General features: G+C 45.4%; 1 protein-coding gene and 1 long non-coding RNA gene across 7 annotated transcripts in view; one reads left to right on the top strand and one right to left on the bottom strand.

Annotated features, from left to right (window-relative positions):
* The window catches only part of TNFRSF19 (TNF receptor superfamily member 19), a 113,576-nt gene that overhangs the window by 63,766 nt on the left and 33,436 nt on the right, over nucleotides 1-16,374 (bottom strand). The gene's annotated exons all lie outside the window — the stretch shown is intronic.
* Nucleotides 5,264-16,374, top strand: part of LOC109302790 — a 19,309-nt gene continuing 8,198 nt past the window's right edge. The window contains exon 1 of the long non-coding RNA XR_002098936.1: nucleotides 5,264-5,275. This is a non-coding gene — a long non-coding RNA (uncharacterized LOC109302790). The remainder of the gene's footprint in view (nucleotides 5,276-16,374) is intronic.

Below are 16,374 nucleotides of genomic sequence, written 5' to 3'. Positions count from 1 at the left end.
TCGGGTCGTTTGACCCCAGTACTCTTTCCTGCTATGGCAGGGGGTTGGACTAAATGATCTGCTCAGGTCCCTTCCGACCCTAGAAACTATGAAACTATGAAACTAACTATGAAACTATGAAATCAAGGAAATTTGTGCAACCCAATAAAAATAAAATACAAGGCAATCTTCTCAGGTGCTTCTAGGCCCTCACCACCATGGCATCTGAGGACTACAATTTTTAAAGTATTTATTCTTAAAGCAACCCTAGCAGACTTAATACAGATGGGCAAATGAGATGTAGAGAGACTGCTGGACTTGCTTATTAGGGCTGTGCGAAATGGCAATGCTCCATTTTGACTTGCATTTCGAGGTTTTGACGGAACAGTGTTTCATTTTGAATTTCATTTTGATTTGAAACTACTGTTTCGTTTAATCAAAACAGTGATGCTGTTTCGATGTTTTGTCCATAGGCTATAATGGGGAAGCTCGAAACAGCTTCTCACATCCAGCAGGCAGATCAGGGCCCTGCAACCCCGGGGAGGGCTGTGGGGGCTGTGCCAGTCCTCCCAGGTTGCAGGCCTCCGTTCTGCCTGCTTGATGAGGGAGGGAAGCCGGCTGCTACCACCTGGGACTGGAGAGCTGGGGAAGAGAACTGAGCCCGATTGCTCAGTTCCCCTCCCCAGTGCTGCAATGGGGCTGGAGAAGAGAACCCAGCCCAGTTGAGCTGAGCTCCCCTCCCCAGTGCTACCATCAGGCTGGGGAGGGGAACTCAGCTCAGCTAGGCTGAGTTCCCTTCTCCAGCTCAATCGATCACAGTGCTGGGGAGGGGAACCTTGCAATTGGGCTCAGTTCCCTTCCCCAGCCCCATCACAGTGCTGGGAAGGGGAACTGAGCCTGGGCTCAGTTTCCTTCCCTTGCGTTGCGACTGGCATCCCACAGCCCGGCTGCGGGAGGCGGTGAGAGCCAGGGCTGCGCTCCTGCCTGAGCCACATGGGGCTGCAGAGCTGCTGGGAGTGCAGCCCTGGTTCTCCCCCGTCTCCCACCACCTGGCTGTTGGTTGCTTCGAAACTCAAAATGTTTCAAAACTTTCTGACTGGCCTCATTTTGTTTCAAGGCTGTTTTGAAGCCCTTTGTTTCATTTCAATTTCGCTGTTTCAAGCTCGAAATGAGTTGAAACAGTGTCAAAATGAAACAGCCGGCAAAATTTCGCACAGTCCTATTGCCTAAGGTTACCCAGAAAATCTGGTGCAGAGTGGGGACTTGAACTCATACATCAGAATTCAAGGCTAGTGCTTTAATTACTGCATCATCCTGCCCCACTAACATAGAAACATTATTTAAATAGTGTAATATAATACTTTATCCTTGATCCCACCCCTCCCCACAATATTAACTCTGTAAGAGCAAACCAGTGTCTCAAAACAGAGCAAGGCTTTCATCTCAATTATAATCAGCAGCAACTAATGCAAACTACGATGCAAAACTAATATAAAAGGCTTATTAAAATTTATAAAATGACTTTAAAAATACTTTAAAATATTATAATTATAGTAGTGTCCCATGACTCCTGGTCAAACAATTAGATAGCATTCAAGTCTTGTCTACCTGCCTGGTTCTGCTGGCAGAAGTTATGGCAAGAGACAGCAGCTTCCATGACCAAGCTGCCAGTGCACATGTACACCAAAAGGCCTCTGGAACTCTAAAAGAGCTGTGCTGGCAAAGAAAGTGAAGTGCACTCTGGAAGGCAGTCGCTCGGGGTGGGCAATTATTTGGACCTTTGGCCACACAGGAAGTTTTGGTGAGCTGTTGTGGACCAGGTCACCCAAAACAGCTCACCAAACCTCCCTACGTGGGATGGGGCTGCAGGCAGGTGGGGGTGAGAGCTAATGTAGGCAGCTCAGCCATGGCCCCCAAATGCCACCAGCACCACCTCCTACCCACCCTTCTGCCCTGAGGGGCTTGGACAAACACCCCGATCTCCAGCGGGAACCTGCCAGTTGCATCCACAGCTGATGCCAATGCCCACCCAGAGCTGCTTCTGGCACACAGGGTAGAATCTGGTGCAAGCTGCAGGGACGGGCTGTAGGTGTGGGATGGTTTGGGTGGGGAGGGCAGGAAGGAAGGGAAGAGAGGCAGCCCTGGCCACAATGAGTGGTGGAAGCCATTGCTGGGTGCCAGAAAAAAGCAGGACCCAGTAGCAGGTGCACTTGCCACTTCCAGGACTCTTCTGTCTGCAGCCACCCAGAGCCTGTGCCAGGGCTGTGCTGCAGTTCCTGTCCACTGCCACGACCACCACCACCACCACCACCACTGCTGCCCCATTGGCCACACTGGTGGTGGTGATGGGGAGGACCTTCACTGCAGCCACAGCCAAAAGGGACCTGGCAGGGGTGAGTATGCCCGCTACCAGCTCCTGCTTTTTCCCAGTGCCCAGCTCTGGCCATCACCACTTATCAAGGGCAAGGCCACCTCCGTACTCTCCCAACCCCCAACCGTTCTGCACATACAGTAAATCCCTGCAGCTTATGCTAGCTCCTGGCCCATGCATCACAAGCAGGGCTGGGTAGGCACTGGCAGCAGCTGTGGATGCAGCTAGCAGGTTCCCGCTGGAGATTGGGGCATCTGCCTGGGTCTGCAGGTGATGCTATTTCATCAACGTGTCAGCAGTGGTCCTGGGCAGTTGCCCGTGCCCCAGTGGGAACCTGCAGGAAGCATCCACAGCTGCTGCCAGTGCACGCCCAGAGCTGTTTTCAGCGTGTGGCATGGGACCTGGTGGAAGCTGCAGATGGAGTTGGGACATACCCGCCCACCTGGCACAATGCAACAGCCATAGCAGTCAGCTCCCTGCAGGCCAGAACCTATGACTTTATGGCCACCGATCCGCAGGTTGGATACAATCAGTTGGTGGGCCAGGTCTGGTCTGTGGGCCATATTTTTCTCACCCCTGCACTAGCTGCAGATGAGACTGCTAAAGCTAGCATAGGACCAGGGAGTGATTACACATACTTGTTCTGGCTGCCAAAGGGTGCCAAATCCTTCACCTAGAAGGGGTGGTATTATAGTTAGCAAAAAGGCTGTCTTGGCTGGTACAGGGAAGCTTTGAGTGTGGATGCATTCAAAGTGTTTCCAGCAAAACTTGATAGTTACCTTGGCAATATCCAAGGTTAGTTTCCCAAATAGTTGGAATGTGTAACAATCAAACAAGCTGATTTGCTGATACATGAAAATGTAAGACTGCAGGTAAAGTTTTGCATTATAGCGCAGGCTTGATGAAGTTGATGTGCATATTGCTTTTTCATTTAAGTAAAAGCCACAGGGGAATGCTGGAGTGATCTGCTGACAGCACTGTGTAAGTGGCCTGGATTGCACAATAATCTCTTTAATTTCTAATAGCCGTACTTTGAATTTAAAGTTTTAGGTGGATGGTTTTTGTCCTGATGCAACACTGTCACTAAATGTACTTTGTGTTAAGAGTCACTTGCTACAATTGAATCATATAAAAGACTAGGTTTATTTAATAAAAGTTACCTGGGTAAGGCAAGGAGGGGCTTTAGCTTCCAAGTGCTGCAAGGTGACCTCTTCCACCTTGCGCTTTATCATCCTGCCATGGCTGGTCTCAACCACAAGAATATTTTACAGTAAAGAAGTAAACTGTAAAGAGGTAAACTGCAGATTTCCAGACCCTAGCTCCATCTTTAAGTGAGATGAGATGAGGCCAAACGTTGACATTTGCAACTTTTTGCACGGAAAAAAAGTTTGTCAGATTGCCACCAAAACAAAGATGCATCAATAACTTATTTAGCATAATTCTTTACTTTCTACCAGGTCAGTGACAAACTGATACTTAAATAACACAGAACTACATTTAAAACAATTCCTTTTCAAAAGGCAAGTCACAACCCATTTCAGACAGAAAACCTCCTGTTGTTTTTCTGCCTTAAGAGTATGGATTTAAAATGTTTGATAAGCACTAGATAAGTTCTCAGTGGCTTAAGGCTCCACAGATATCATCAGCCTCAGCAGTATTTTTAATAACCAGAACAAAAAAAACCCAACCAAAACATGTTGACATAAAAACCTACACTTACGAAAGGCAATGGGAAGAAAAATAACAACAAAAGTCATTATGAAAAGGCTTTAATTCCTTTTTCCAACTACCCCCGAGACATTAGTGCAAGAATACCAAAAACTACTGAACTTATTTGCTTAAGATGTAAAAAAAAATGTTACTACTAAAAACAGAACCATTAGTATTTAAATACTACCATATTTACTCAAATAAAAGACAACCCTGAATATCAGGCAACTATTCTATATATGGAAAATTTATACATTTGTTGTAATTTTCCAGGTATAGAATCTAAGCATTGGAAAGTATCTTAAATCCCACCTCCCCACTGATACAGCAGGTAAAGCAGTGGGAGTGGGGTCAGATGGCTCCCCTGTCATGCCCATTTCTTCCCCCTGCAGCCTTCCTGCCCTGCTGCCCCCTGCACTCTCCACCCCCACCTCCCCACAGCTTCTGCTTTTCTCTCCACCACTCCCCCCAGTCTCTGCCCCTTCCCTTTTCTAACCCCCTTCTCCCCTCCCCATCATCAGATGCTGCAGGGGTGCTCTATCTTGGAGCACAGCATATGAAAGCTCAGCCCTTGCATGGCCATGCAGCAGTGCCAGCCCTGCTGACTGGCTATGCAGACAATGCACCAATGTTGGTGCTGCTGATTGGCTAGGCAAGGAAAGGAGTTTCCTTATGACCCATATCCAGGAAAGACACCAGCAAGAGCTGGAGCCAAGCTGTTCTGGACAGTAAGAGGGAGGGAAGTAGGTTGGGCCCAGGGGCAGAAGCTGCAGTGGGGAAGCAGAGGTGGGGTGCAGGAGGCAGCTAAGGGCCTGGTGTGGGCCTGACTCTAGCCCCAACCCAGGCTCAAGGCCAGAGTCAAAGCTGCAGCAGCCACCTGCTCCCCCCTCCACTTTGTATGCGAATAGAAGCTGAGTTCCCCCATGCTGATTGGGGGAACAAACCTTGTCTTATATTTGAGTAAATATAATAGTTCATACAGAATTTCAAATGTTCCTACTGCCAAAAAGGATGCTATAGGTAGGGCCTGGTTTAAATCATGATTTCACATTTTTCATGAAAACCACAAAATTAAGTGATTTTCACTTCCCCAGCAAGTGGCAATATCATGGCATTTTGTTGCAACAAGACGGCTGCTGCAGGCTGGGGAAAACATTTTGCAGCCAAAAGCAAAAGCCTAGTAACCCAGGGGAGTGGGGAAAGGGGTCATAAAAGGTACAGGGGGAGGAGAGAGCTTGGGGATTGATAAGGAAGGGGCTGTTTGCTGTTGACAAAATTGGGGAATGGGGGTTGGGAGTGCCTGAGGTCTGCCTTGGCAAACGGCCCTGGCACCAGGTACGGGAGGAATTTTTTGCTTTTCCAGGTGGGAAAACGGGCACTGGGGGCTGGGATGGAGGGAAAGAACACACATGCAGAGGAGCAAACATGTCTCCCCTACCTGGTGCCAGGGCTACCTGCTGTTCCTGCCTCTTCCAGTCAGGTCGGGGGTGGGGAGAGCATGGGCTTTTGCGCAGCAATCAGAGCCCTTGGAAGCAAGGCCTCTGCTACTGCAATTAAACCTGGCCCTAAACCTGCCCCCTCATCCAATCATTGGGCATGGGGGGCAAGAGCGGTACCATGATCTGGGCACAAAAATGGCAGCTCCTGCCATGATGGGGCCACAATATTAGGGGTCTGGGCCCATGATTTAAATCAGGCTGTAGCTTAGGGGTGGACAAAATTGGCCCGCGGAGGGTTTTGTCCAGCCCGCAGTAGGACCCTTGGTTCCGCCTGGCCCAGGCACTGCCCCGCCCTGTAGTGCGTTCTGCCACTCCTTGGACATGCAGCAGGGCTGGGGCAGCTCCACAGCTGGACTGCCTTTCTAGGAAAGGCAGTCCCAGGGAGCGGCGGCTCCTTCTGGCTGCTGTCTCCACTGGCCCCAGCCCTGTGATACCAGCGGGGACCCATGCACACAGCCCTGACCTGGCCTACCTCACACCGGCTGACATTGGCTCCAAAGATAAGCAGCTTGAAACCCTCTGGGTCAAGCTACAGGTTAGGGTGGTGGGGAGGCGAAGGGGGTGAGAGAAACCTAACTGTAGGCGTTTACTACAGGCCACCAAACCAAGGGGAGGAGCTGGATCTCAAGTTCTCTCGAGAACTGACAGAGGCCACATGTGCAAAGGACTTGGTTGTCATGGGTGACTTCAATTACCTGGACATACAATGGGAGGAACACTTGGCTAGCTCAGATCATTCACACAGTTTCCTGACTGTGATTGAGGAGATCTTTCTGACTGAGGAAGTGCAAGGGCCAACCAGAACTAACAGTCTCCTAGATTTGGTCTTGGCCGAGATGATTTGGTGTGTGGCTTGAACACTGAGGGTAACCTGGGTGACAGCAACCATGCAATTACCAGGTTCACCATCTGCTGCAAGGTCAACAAATCAACCAGCAGGATTGAAGTCCTGGATTTCAAAAATGCTGACTTCGACAGGCTCAGAACATTAGTAGGAGAGGTGATGTGGGACCAGGAAGGGAAGGCGAATGGGGTGTGTGAAGAGTGGTCGTTGCTCAAGGATACGATCCTCGAAGCACAAAAGAAAACCGTTCCTGCAAAGAGGAAAGGTAGCAGACGGGCTGGCTTAATAGGGACGTTACGGTCCTCTTAAAAAAGAAAAAAAGAGGTGTATGCACAGTAGAAGCTAGGGATGGTCCTCAAGGAGGACTATACAACAGTGGCCAGCATTTGTAAGGAAATGATCAAGAAAGCCAAGGCAGTGACGGAGTTTAGGTTAGCTATGGGAGTCAAGGATGATAACAAGTCCTTCTTTAGGTATGTAGGCAGTCGAAGGAAAGCAAATGGAGGTGTGGGACCCCTGCTTAACACCTCAGGACAGCTGGTAACCAACATTCAGGAAAAAACTGAACTCCTGAATGCCCACTTTGCTTCAGTATTTCACTGGACCAAGGGGAAAGTCAAGCGAGATAAGGCTCATGGGGGATATGCTGGGACTGACAGCCTCCCCACTGGATGCTGAGTGGGTGCAATACCAACTAGAAAAGCTAGACATTTATAAAAGTCAGTAGGACCAGATGGACTTCATCTGAGAGTGCTGAAGGAACTAGCTGAGGTCATCACAGAACCCTCGGCAAAGCTCTTTCAGAATTTGTGGTACACAGGGGAAATCCCTGACAATTGGACGAGGGCCAACATTGTGCTCATCTTTAAGAAGGGGAAGAGGGAGGACCCAGGCAACTATAGGCCAATCAGCCTAACCTCCATCCCAGGGAAAATCCTGGAAAAGCTCATTAAAGAATCTATGTGGGATATGCTCACAGAAGGTAAGATTCTGAATGACAGCCAACATGGCTTTATTGCAGGTAGATTTTGTCTTACCAATCTCATCTCCTATGACCAGGTTTCTCACCACCTGGACATGGGAGACAAGGTAGACGTTATACACCTAGACTTCCAAAAGGCTTTTGATTTAGTATCCCATGATATCCTTGTACGAAAACTGGAAGACTGTGGGCTCAGCTGCTCAACGGTTCAGCGGGTGGGAAACCGGCTACAGGATAGGACCCAGAGAGTTCTCAGGAATGGATCTGTGTCATCCTGGCACGAAGTGGCCAGTGGTGTCCCTCAGGGGTCCGTGCTTGGACTGGTGCTTTTCAACTTTATCAATGATTCAATCTTTATCAATGATTTGGATGGGGGAGTGAAAAGCTCTCTGGCCAAGTTCGTGGACAACACCAAGTTATGGGGCAGTGTGGTCATGTTAGATGGCAGGTTGCAGATAAAGGCAGACTTGGACAGGCTCGAGAGTTGGGCAGACCAGAACCAGATGAAGTTTAACACTTCACAAGCGTAAGGTGCTTCATATGGGGGCAAACAACCCTTAACATACATACAAGCTTGGTGGTGACAGTTTGACTTGCACCATGGCTGAAAGGGACCTAGGGGTAATGATTGACCATCGCATGAATATGAGCCGTCAGTGCAAGGCAGTGGTCAGCAGGGCAAACAACACGCTGGTATGCATCAACCAATGCATCTCATGTAAAACTAAGGAAGTGATAACTCCCACTGTACTCAGCACTGGTGAGACCACAATTGGAGTACTGCATCCAGTTCTGGATGCCACACTTCAATAAAGATGTGGAAAAACTTGAGAGGGTCCAGAAAAGAGCCACCCATATGATCAGGGACTTGCAAGACAAGCCATATAAGGAAAGGCTGAGGGACCTGGGTCTCTTTAGTCTAAAGAAGAGAAGGTTGAGAGGGGATTTGATAGTGGCTTACCGCTATATCGGAGGTGTGCATCAGGAGTTTGGTGAACAACTGTTCACTAGGGCACCCCCAGGGAAGACAAGGACCAATGGAAGACCACTTCATGCTTAATACCAGGAAAAACTCCTTCACATTCAGGGTGTCCAGACTGTGGAATAAACTCCCTCCAGAGGTGGTGCACTCACCTTCCCTGGAGGTTTTCAAGAGGAGACTAGACAGTCACTTCGCTGGGGTCACCTAACCCCAGTTGTCTTCCTGCCTAGAGTGGGGGGGCTGGACCAGATGATCTGTAAGGTCCCTTTCAGCCCCTAACAATCTATGAATCTATAAAACACCTGCTCCGGACTCATTAGCACTGAGCAGCGGCAGCAGCAATGGCTGCTGGGCAGCAACTGTTCTGTGGCACAGGGGAAAAGCAGCCCCTCCCCCTCACTGCTGCTGGGCCTTTTCTGCTGCAGCTGCCTGAGGCTGCGCTGGGCAGCCAGGAGGTGGTGGCAGCGGCAGTGGAGATGCAGGGTAGCCCGGCACGGGGTCCAGCAGGAAAGCTCTGGCAGTGGCAAAGGAGAGGGTCTGCTTTCCCTCCCACACCAAGGAACAGTTTCTGCTCAATGGTCACTGCTGCTCAGCACTGGCAAGTTTGGAGCAGGCATGGGGTGGGGTAGAGCTACCTTTGAAACTCTCGACAGCTCACTAAAACTCATTAAATGGCCCTCAAGCCATTTAATGCTTGCAAATAATTGCTTGCCCATGCCCTAACTATCCGTACATTTGTAATGGTTGGTAAACACTACAATTAGAAAGGAGAAATCACAATATTTTAGCATCCAATTGTTACTTTTTTCCTGCCCTGAAATAATAATTTAAAAAAAAAAAATCTTGAAAGAACTTTACAAGAGAATATTCTGCTTTTCCCTCTAAAACAGTATTAATCTCAATATGAAGTAACCTTTAGTTATAAAAAAAATCACTTCTGCTTTATGTTACAAACTTTGTTTGAAGTTACTGGACATACAATGCATGCAGAAAGGCTGATCTAATGGTTAGGTATGAGTTTGAAACCCAAAAGACCCAGGTTATATTTCCTTTTCCATTGCAGACTTAGTGTGATATTGGGCAAATTAGTTTCTCTGCACCTCTGTTTCCCAAATATACAGAATGGGAATTATATTATTTCCCTTCCTTACAGGGCATTATTAGGGTAAAAATATAAAATATTGTGAAATGTTTGAATAGTATGGAAATAAAATCCAGACAGGTGTCTTAGGTTGAGAGACAGAAATAAGAAGGCAGCGTAGATTTGCACTTTAGGAGCTCACTTCATCAGATGCTGTGGAAGGATGCACACAGACCAGTAGATAAAATAGAGTGAGTGATTTGAATACAAAAGTAAAAAGGGAGGGGGAGATGGGAAGGAAAATCCCGAGAGAGGCAAGATGCAAAGAATCCACAGGAATAAAGGGGTCACAAAAGCTAATCCAGATAATGGCATAAGAATCCATAGTCCCTGTTTAAACCACTTAACACAGTCCAGTTGGTAGATAATTTCTTGTTCCAAAACTTTTTTTCAGGGAGTCTTCCACAACAAGTACACCTTACAAAAAGTATAGGCCTGTGGATTTAATTCCAAGGACAAGATTGCCAGAGGCATGCTCAGCGTTGATTTAGCACTGCTCTCCATGAAATCAAACTCTCACTGAAACTGGATTAGACATGAGCCAACTCTGAGAGGTTGTAAGAATCTTCCTGGATATTTGAAGTGAGACCTGAAGGGGTGGTTTCCAGACAGGCTGCAACAGTTAGGTATAGATAAGGGTGCAAATTCTGGTGACTTACTTAAATGGATATTAGTGAAGTTGGAGAGCAAGAAAAAACCCATATACAGAAAAACCTACCAAGTTATCAGTAATAAAGCACCATTTGATTGACTGATATGTTGACAGACATGCATGTAATACTTAGTAGCATATGACTGACTTATTTTGATCCAACAAAAGCAGATAGAGAGTTCATACATGAATGGTACTTACACAGTATACTGAGCACTGCCCAAGACACCAGGAATTCATTTGCAAATCATGCTATTCATCCAAAAACCACAGCATTAATCTCTTTTTGATCTCTTGGGAGTTTCTGATTTCTTTCCACAGAGTTTGGTTTACTAACCCTATCATTGGCATCAGCTTTTGAAAGAAACAACATTCTTCCTTCTGCAACTAATACTTCATAATATCAGGAATAAGCAAACTAAAAAAGTAAAACCCATAGACCCATAGGAAAAAACAAAAAAAGTTATTTCTTATAAGTGAGCTATCAGTAAGCATGTAGGAAACATTTAAAACTACTGATATCAAATTATGTACATTCTTAATGTAAATCTATCAGACTGAAACATCCAAAAAAAAAAGTTTCCCAAGTCTCATTTATGAAGTTTTCCACATGAATATGTTGCACTGGGTACTTGATAGTGAAGAGACTAAATACAGTAAAAGCTTTGTTATCCGGCATGAGTGGGGTAAGGGGGGTGCCGGTTATGTAAAAATTTTGGTTATCTGGGCTTGCATGCAGCAGCGGTGGCAGCAGTGGCCACCACTGCCACATGCAAACTCCTCCCCCACCCCATACAGCCAACCTGGCAGCGCCTGTGTGGCCCACAGAGAGGAGCTGCTGTCCTCGACCCCTTCGAACCTGCTCAAGAAATACTTGATGCACATGCTGGAAATCTGGTTAATAGAATATTCCAGTTAGTAAAATGCCAGTTAACACAGTTTTTACTGTATCTACAAAATCATTTAAGGAAGTGTCCCAAAGAAAATTCGTTCTTGAGCTGGCTTGTAATTAAATACCATATTACTCAAATCCAAGATGAGCTCTTCCTGCCTCCTCCCTCCATTCAGCACAGGGAAAAAGCCCATCATCTTGGATCTGAGTGCAAGGTGGGGGGTACAGGTAGATGGATGTTGTAGGTCTGACTCTGGCCCTGACTTGCAGCCACAGTCACCCACCCCTTTCCCCACACCACTTACAATCAGTTGTGGCTCTGGCTCCATTCTGGCCTGGGGCTTGAAGCATGTCTAGCTCTGGCTCCCTCCTAGCTACACAGAGGAGGTAGCAGCAGCTCTGGCAACCTGGGGCTCAAGCTGCTGCTATTGTAACTGCTTGCCTGTGGCCAGAGCTACCATGTGCTCCAAGCCCCAGGACAGAATGAGGCCAGAGCCAGGAGTGGGGGAAGGGGAATCAGAGACTGTGGGGGAAGGGGGACAGACAGCAGGAGGGTAGTAGGGGGTACAGGTGCCCAGGAGCTTAGGCACAGGGTGTGGGGGGCAGGCACCAGGAGGCAAGGAGTAGGGGGGTCAGGCTGCTTGCCCTTCTATTGCCTGACCTCTGCTGCTTTCCCTGTTGTAGTAGTGGTGGGGGGAAGGGACACATTTAAGATGACCCTCCAATAATTAATTTCTATACTTGGAAAATTATAACAAATTTATAATTTTTCCATATATAGAATCTAATTATTTCAGGGTCATGTGAAATTCAAAGTTGTCTTGTATTCAGGTAAATATGGTAATATCTATCTCTTGTATCAGGAAAAATCCTAATTAGTCCTATGCAGCAAGCTTTTTCATTCTCCTCCTCCCGTTCAGGATGTCTATTAGGTCATTTATGACCTCTACCAGCCCTGTTTTCTGAAGTCTTTGTTCCTTCAAACAGCTGAACTGTAATGACACTTTCATCATAAACAGCAGCAACTTACTGAGTTCTAAAAATTGTTATCTATGTGTTAAAAGAAAAAAATTATGCTTTGGCTCAGACCAGGCATTAAAAAAAAAAAGTCTAAGCAAATCTCTTCTGATGTTTTTGAGTCCTGGAAAAGTGATAAAAAAATTCTAGCTGCATACAGATGTAAAAATCAAAATGGCATTTTACTTTAAATCCGTGCACTCCTGCATTGAATCCAGCACATGCCCAAAAGAGGCAGAGCATTAGCTGGACCCAATTCGTCCAACATCTGTGTAGATCAGAAGCTTCAGTGGATTTTTTTTTGGGAACTTTTATCTAATAGCTAATTGAATCAGCTTTAGAGAAAAGAGCCAAAAAGCCCTGCTGAAATGCGCAATCTATACAGATGCTGCAGAGCCGGGTAGAATTAACACACTGCACTGCTTCTTCTGGTAAAGCAATTTTTCCTCCTACTTTTACTTTTAAAACTCAGCACCCACTTTTACCTTTTAAAAGTAAACTTAAAAAACATACTAATTGTCAGCATATTCAAAACCAATTTTCCAATTCAAGTTTTCATATTAGTTCTCTCTACAGCCCTTGAATATTTTTATTTTTATTCTTACATACTAAGTTATAAGACTTCGTTTTGCCCATCCAGGGTAGCAATTGGGTTTAATACTGAAAGATACAGTAAAAAGGAAAAGAAGTTAAAATCACAATTGTCTGAAAGTTAACTCACTGTTGCTATACCCTAAATACTGATGGTTACTGTAACTGTAACTATAACTAGAAGGGGGAAAAAAACTTTTTTCACTTATTTACTTGTTGCGTTATAAAACCATATCATGCAGCAAATCTGACCATCTTTAAGTTAATGAGAAACTGTAAATATTAACTATACATATGGCTTCAAATAAGTTTTCATTTTTAACCAGATATTGGACTCTGAAATTAATTAAAAGAGTACATCCATGTCAGTATGGATAGGTTATAGAAATGTAATGAAATAAGATAGGAAGGAACCTCAGGGGGTCATCTATATCAACCCCCTGCTTAAAACAGAGCCATACCGGTCTAGACCTTCTCAGAACAAGTATTTATCTAACCTGCTCTTAAAAACTCCCAATGAAAGACTCCACAGCTGCTCCAGGCAAACTGTTCCAGTGCTAAACCATTCTCTAAGTTGGTACACTCTTCCCAATCTCTACTCTAGATCTCCCCTGTTGCAATTGAAGTCCATTTTTTCTAGTCCTGTCCCCTCCAGATACAGATCACTATCAAATTTATAACAACCCTTTTTGTATTTGAAAATGTATCAAATACTCTTTCAGTCTCCTCTTCTCCAGACTAAATAACCCTTCCAGGAAGCCCATTTTTTTCCTAACCTTTCCTCATGTCAGAGCTCTGTTTTTGCTGCTCTTCTCTAGATTAATTCTAAATTGTCCATACAGTGTGGTGCCCAAAACTAGGCAGAATACTCCCTGTGAGATAGCTCTAGAGCTGAACAGAATACAGTAAAAGCTCTGTTATCCGGCATCCATGGGGATGGGGGGTGCCAGTTAATCAAATGTGCCGGTTATCTAAGGGTTATACTTATCTCCAGCCCAGCGGGTTGGAGGCATCTTTGTCTTGCTACCCCTCCTGCTGCATCTGGTGCACCAGGGCTTTCACCCCCTGGCGTCAGTGTGCCACAGGACAGAGAAGGGGGCCCCACGCAGGCTGCTTTGCCCTGGGCCATGGTCCGTGAAGAAGAAGTAGGACTCAGCTTGCAGTGGCGAAACCAGATATGGCACGGTGGGACAGATGCTGGTTAATAGAGCATTCCGGATTGTAAAGTGCCAGATAATACAGCTTTTACTGTATATGAATTACTTATTGCAAGTAGCATACGATACTCCTATTAAATATATTCCCAGTATATAGCCATTTTGCAACGTTGTAACATTATTTTTTGTCTTCATTATTGCAGCTTAGCTAGTTATTCCCCATCTTGTATTTGTGCTTCTGATTATTATTTCAAAGTATAATACTTTGAACTTGTCTTTACTGAATTTCATTCAAGTCATTTTAGACCATAGGTACTCAACCCTTGGCCCCTGGAACTGTCATCTGGCCAGCAGGACTCCCCATGGATTTGTGGGGAGCTCAGCAGTCTGTGGCCCTGAGTGCTACATCAGGCATGCAGGGTGGCACGGGGCTGGAGCCCAACCCCAGTTGAGCAGAGGTAGCACAGGAGCTGGCCAGAGGTGGCACAGGGCCCAAATCTGGTGTTGGGCCTGATCCAGCCAGCGGACTGGCCCCACAACATTTAATCGGGCTTATGGGGACAAAACTGTGAATACCATGGTGCTAGACCCTTACCAATTTCTTACGGTCATTTTAAATCCAAATCTTGTCTTAAGTGTCTACTATAATATATGGCTTAGTGTCATTAGTAAATTTACTAAAGGTACATTCAATCCTTCCCCCAAGTTAGTAATAAAGATGTTGAACAGTACCAGGTACAACACTAACTTCTGGGGGAACTCTGTTTTATACCTTCTTCCATTGTGATATTGAGCCACTGAAAACTACTTTTTGGGTGCATCTACATGGTATGCTACATACGCAGTAGATTAATTCTATTATGCATTAGCATGTCACAGCAAAAGCCACGTTAATGCACAATAGGATTAGTCTACTGTGCATTAGCATCATGTAAAAGATGTGTGCCAGCACTACTGTGCAATACCACCAATTATGGTGCATTAAATTAGTACCTGTTATTACAGGTACTAAACAATGCACTGTAATTACGACGCATTACTGCATGTGTAGATGTGCCCTTTTATGTATGATTTCCCAAACAGTTATGCTCTCACCTTATACTTCCTAGATTACTTTTGATACTGTCTTCCATACTGTTCTCAAAACATTTATTAAAGTTGAGGTATATCACATCTACTGCTCCCCAACATCCATGAAGACCTTAATATTGCCATAAAAGAAAATCAGACTGAATAGGCAGCATTGCTCTCGACAAAGCTATGCTGGCTGTTATTTAACACCTAATTATCTTCTAGTGCTTACAAACTGATTATTTGTTTATGTGCTTCAGTACCTCTCCAGTTACAGAGGCCACACTGTGATTTCTTAGTTCCTCTTGTTCTTAAAAAAATATGTTAGTATACTTGCTCTTTTCTAGTCTTCTGGGATCTCAGCTGACCTCCATGAATATTCATACATAACAGTCACTGGATCTGTAATAACTTCAGACAATTCTTTGAGTACTCTAGGATGAATCTCATCAGGATTCATCTTTTGCATCAATAAAGCTTCTTTTGCATCAATAAAGGAAGTGTAATAAGAGATCTGTTTGGCTAGCCAATGAGCTATTCAATAACCTAAAAATAACAAAGGAATCTTATAAACTGTGGAAACCTGGACATAAAAAACAAGGTCCATGAGAAGCAATCAAATCAGAAGCATATTAGGAATAAGCGGTGCAGACAGAAGTGCAGCTCCCTGCTGTAACTGAGAATGCTTTGCAGGAAGCATTCTGAGTTACAAGGATCCCTCGGACCAAACACAAGTTCACTGTGGTTCCAAGGGGGAGGGCAATCTAGCTGCTGCCTGCAAGCCTGCAGCTGGTTTTCCCTACCAACAGCCCCTCCTTGCTGCCAGAATGTTTTCAGAATGGGAGAGGGAAAGGGAGCAGAGGGAGCTCCTTCTACAGGTTCCCCAGCAGTGCTAGAGGATGGGGTGGGTTAATTGTAGCCCCCCTCCATCTTGGGGGGCTCCAATACACCTGGCCCCACCTTCCAGAGGGAACTGAAAAAAGCTTTTCACACAATTGGTCATTTTTTTAAGCAGTCTGCAGCCATGTACTTGTGTTTGATCATGCCTACAAATTGCTTTCTGTAGCCAGATTGGGCAAAAATTATTGCTTCTGTCTGTGCCTAGAGTTTTAAAATGTTTATATCTTAAAATCGATGATAGTACAGAGGCTTCAGTAAGTGTAATGAGTTTTTACCATAAAACCCACCTCCAAAATGCTAACTTAATGCACTCCTTTCATTAAGATCTATTGCAGGTCATCAAATATTACTTGATTATAATTAAATTTGACAGCATTTTAATTAGCATGGTTGCTCCGGGCCATAAGAAACTGATCAACTAATTTAGGCTCATCATTCCAAAACCAGAGTTGGAAAACAGAAATTGTCAACCTGCAATGAGGTAGTTTGCTCCCGGTGTCCCTTGCCCAAAGCCTGGGAGAAAAGGAAAAGGAAAAAAGGTCCAGGCTTTCATAGATTCATAGATTAAGGGTCAGAAGGGACCTAG

This window comes from Gavialis gangeticus, unplaced genomic scaffold, assembly GCF_001723915.1.
Source record: "Gavialis gangeticus isolate Ggan-Ray unplaced genomic scaffold, GavGan_comp1, whole genome shotgun sequence".
Lineage (NCBI taxonomy): Eukaryota > Metazoa > Chordata > Crocodylia > Gavialidae > Gavialis > Gavialis gangeticus.
This window is presented reverse-complemented; position numbering and strand designations above follow the sequence as displayed.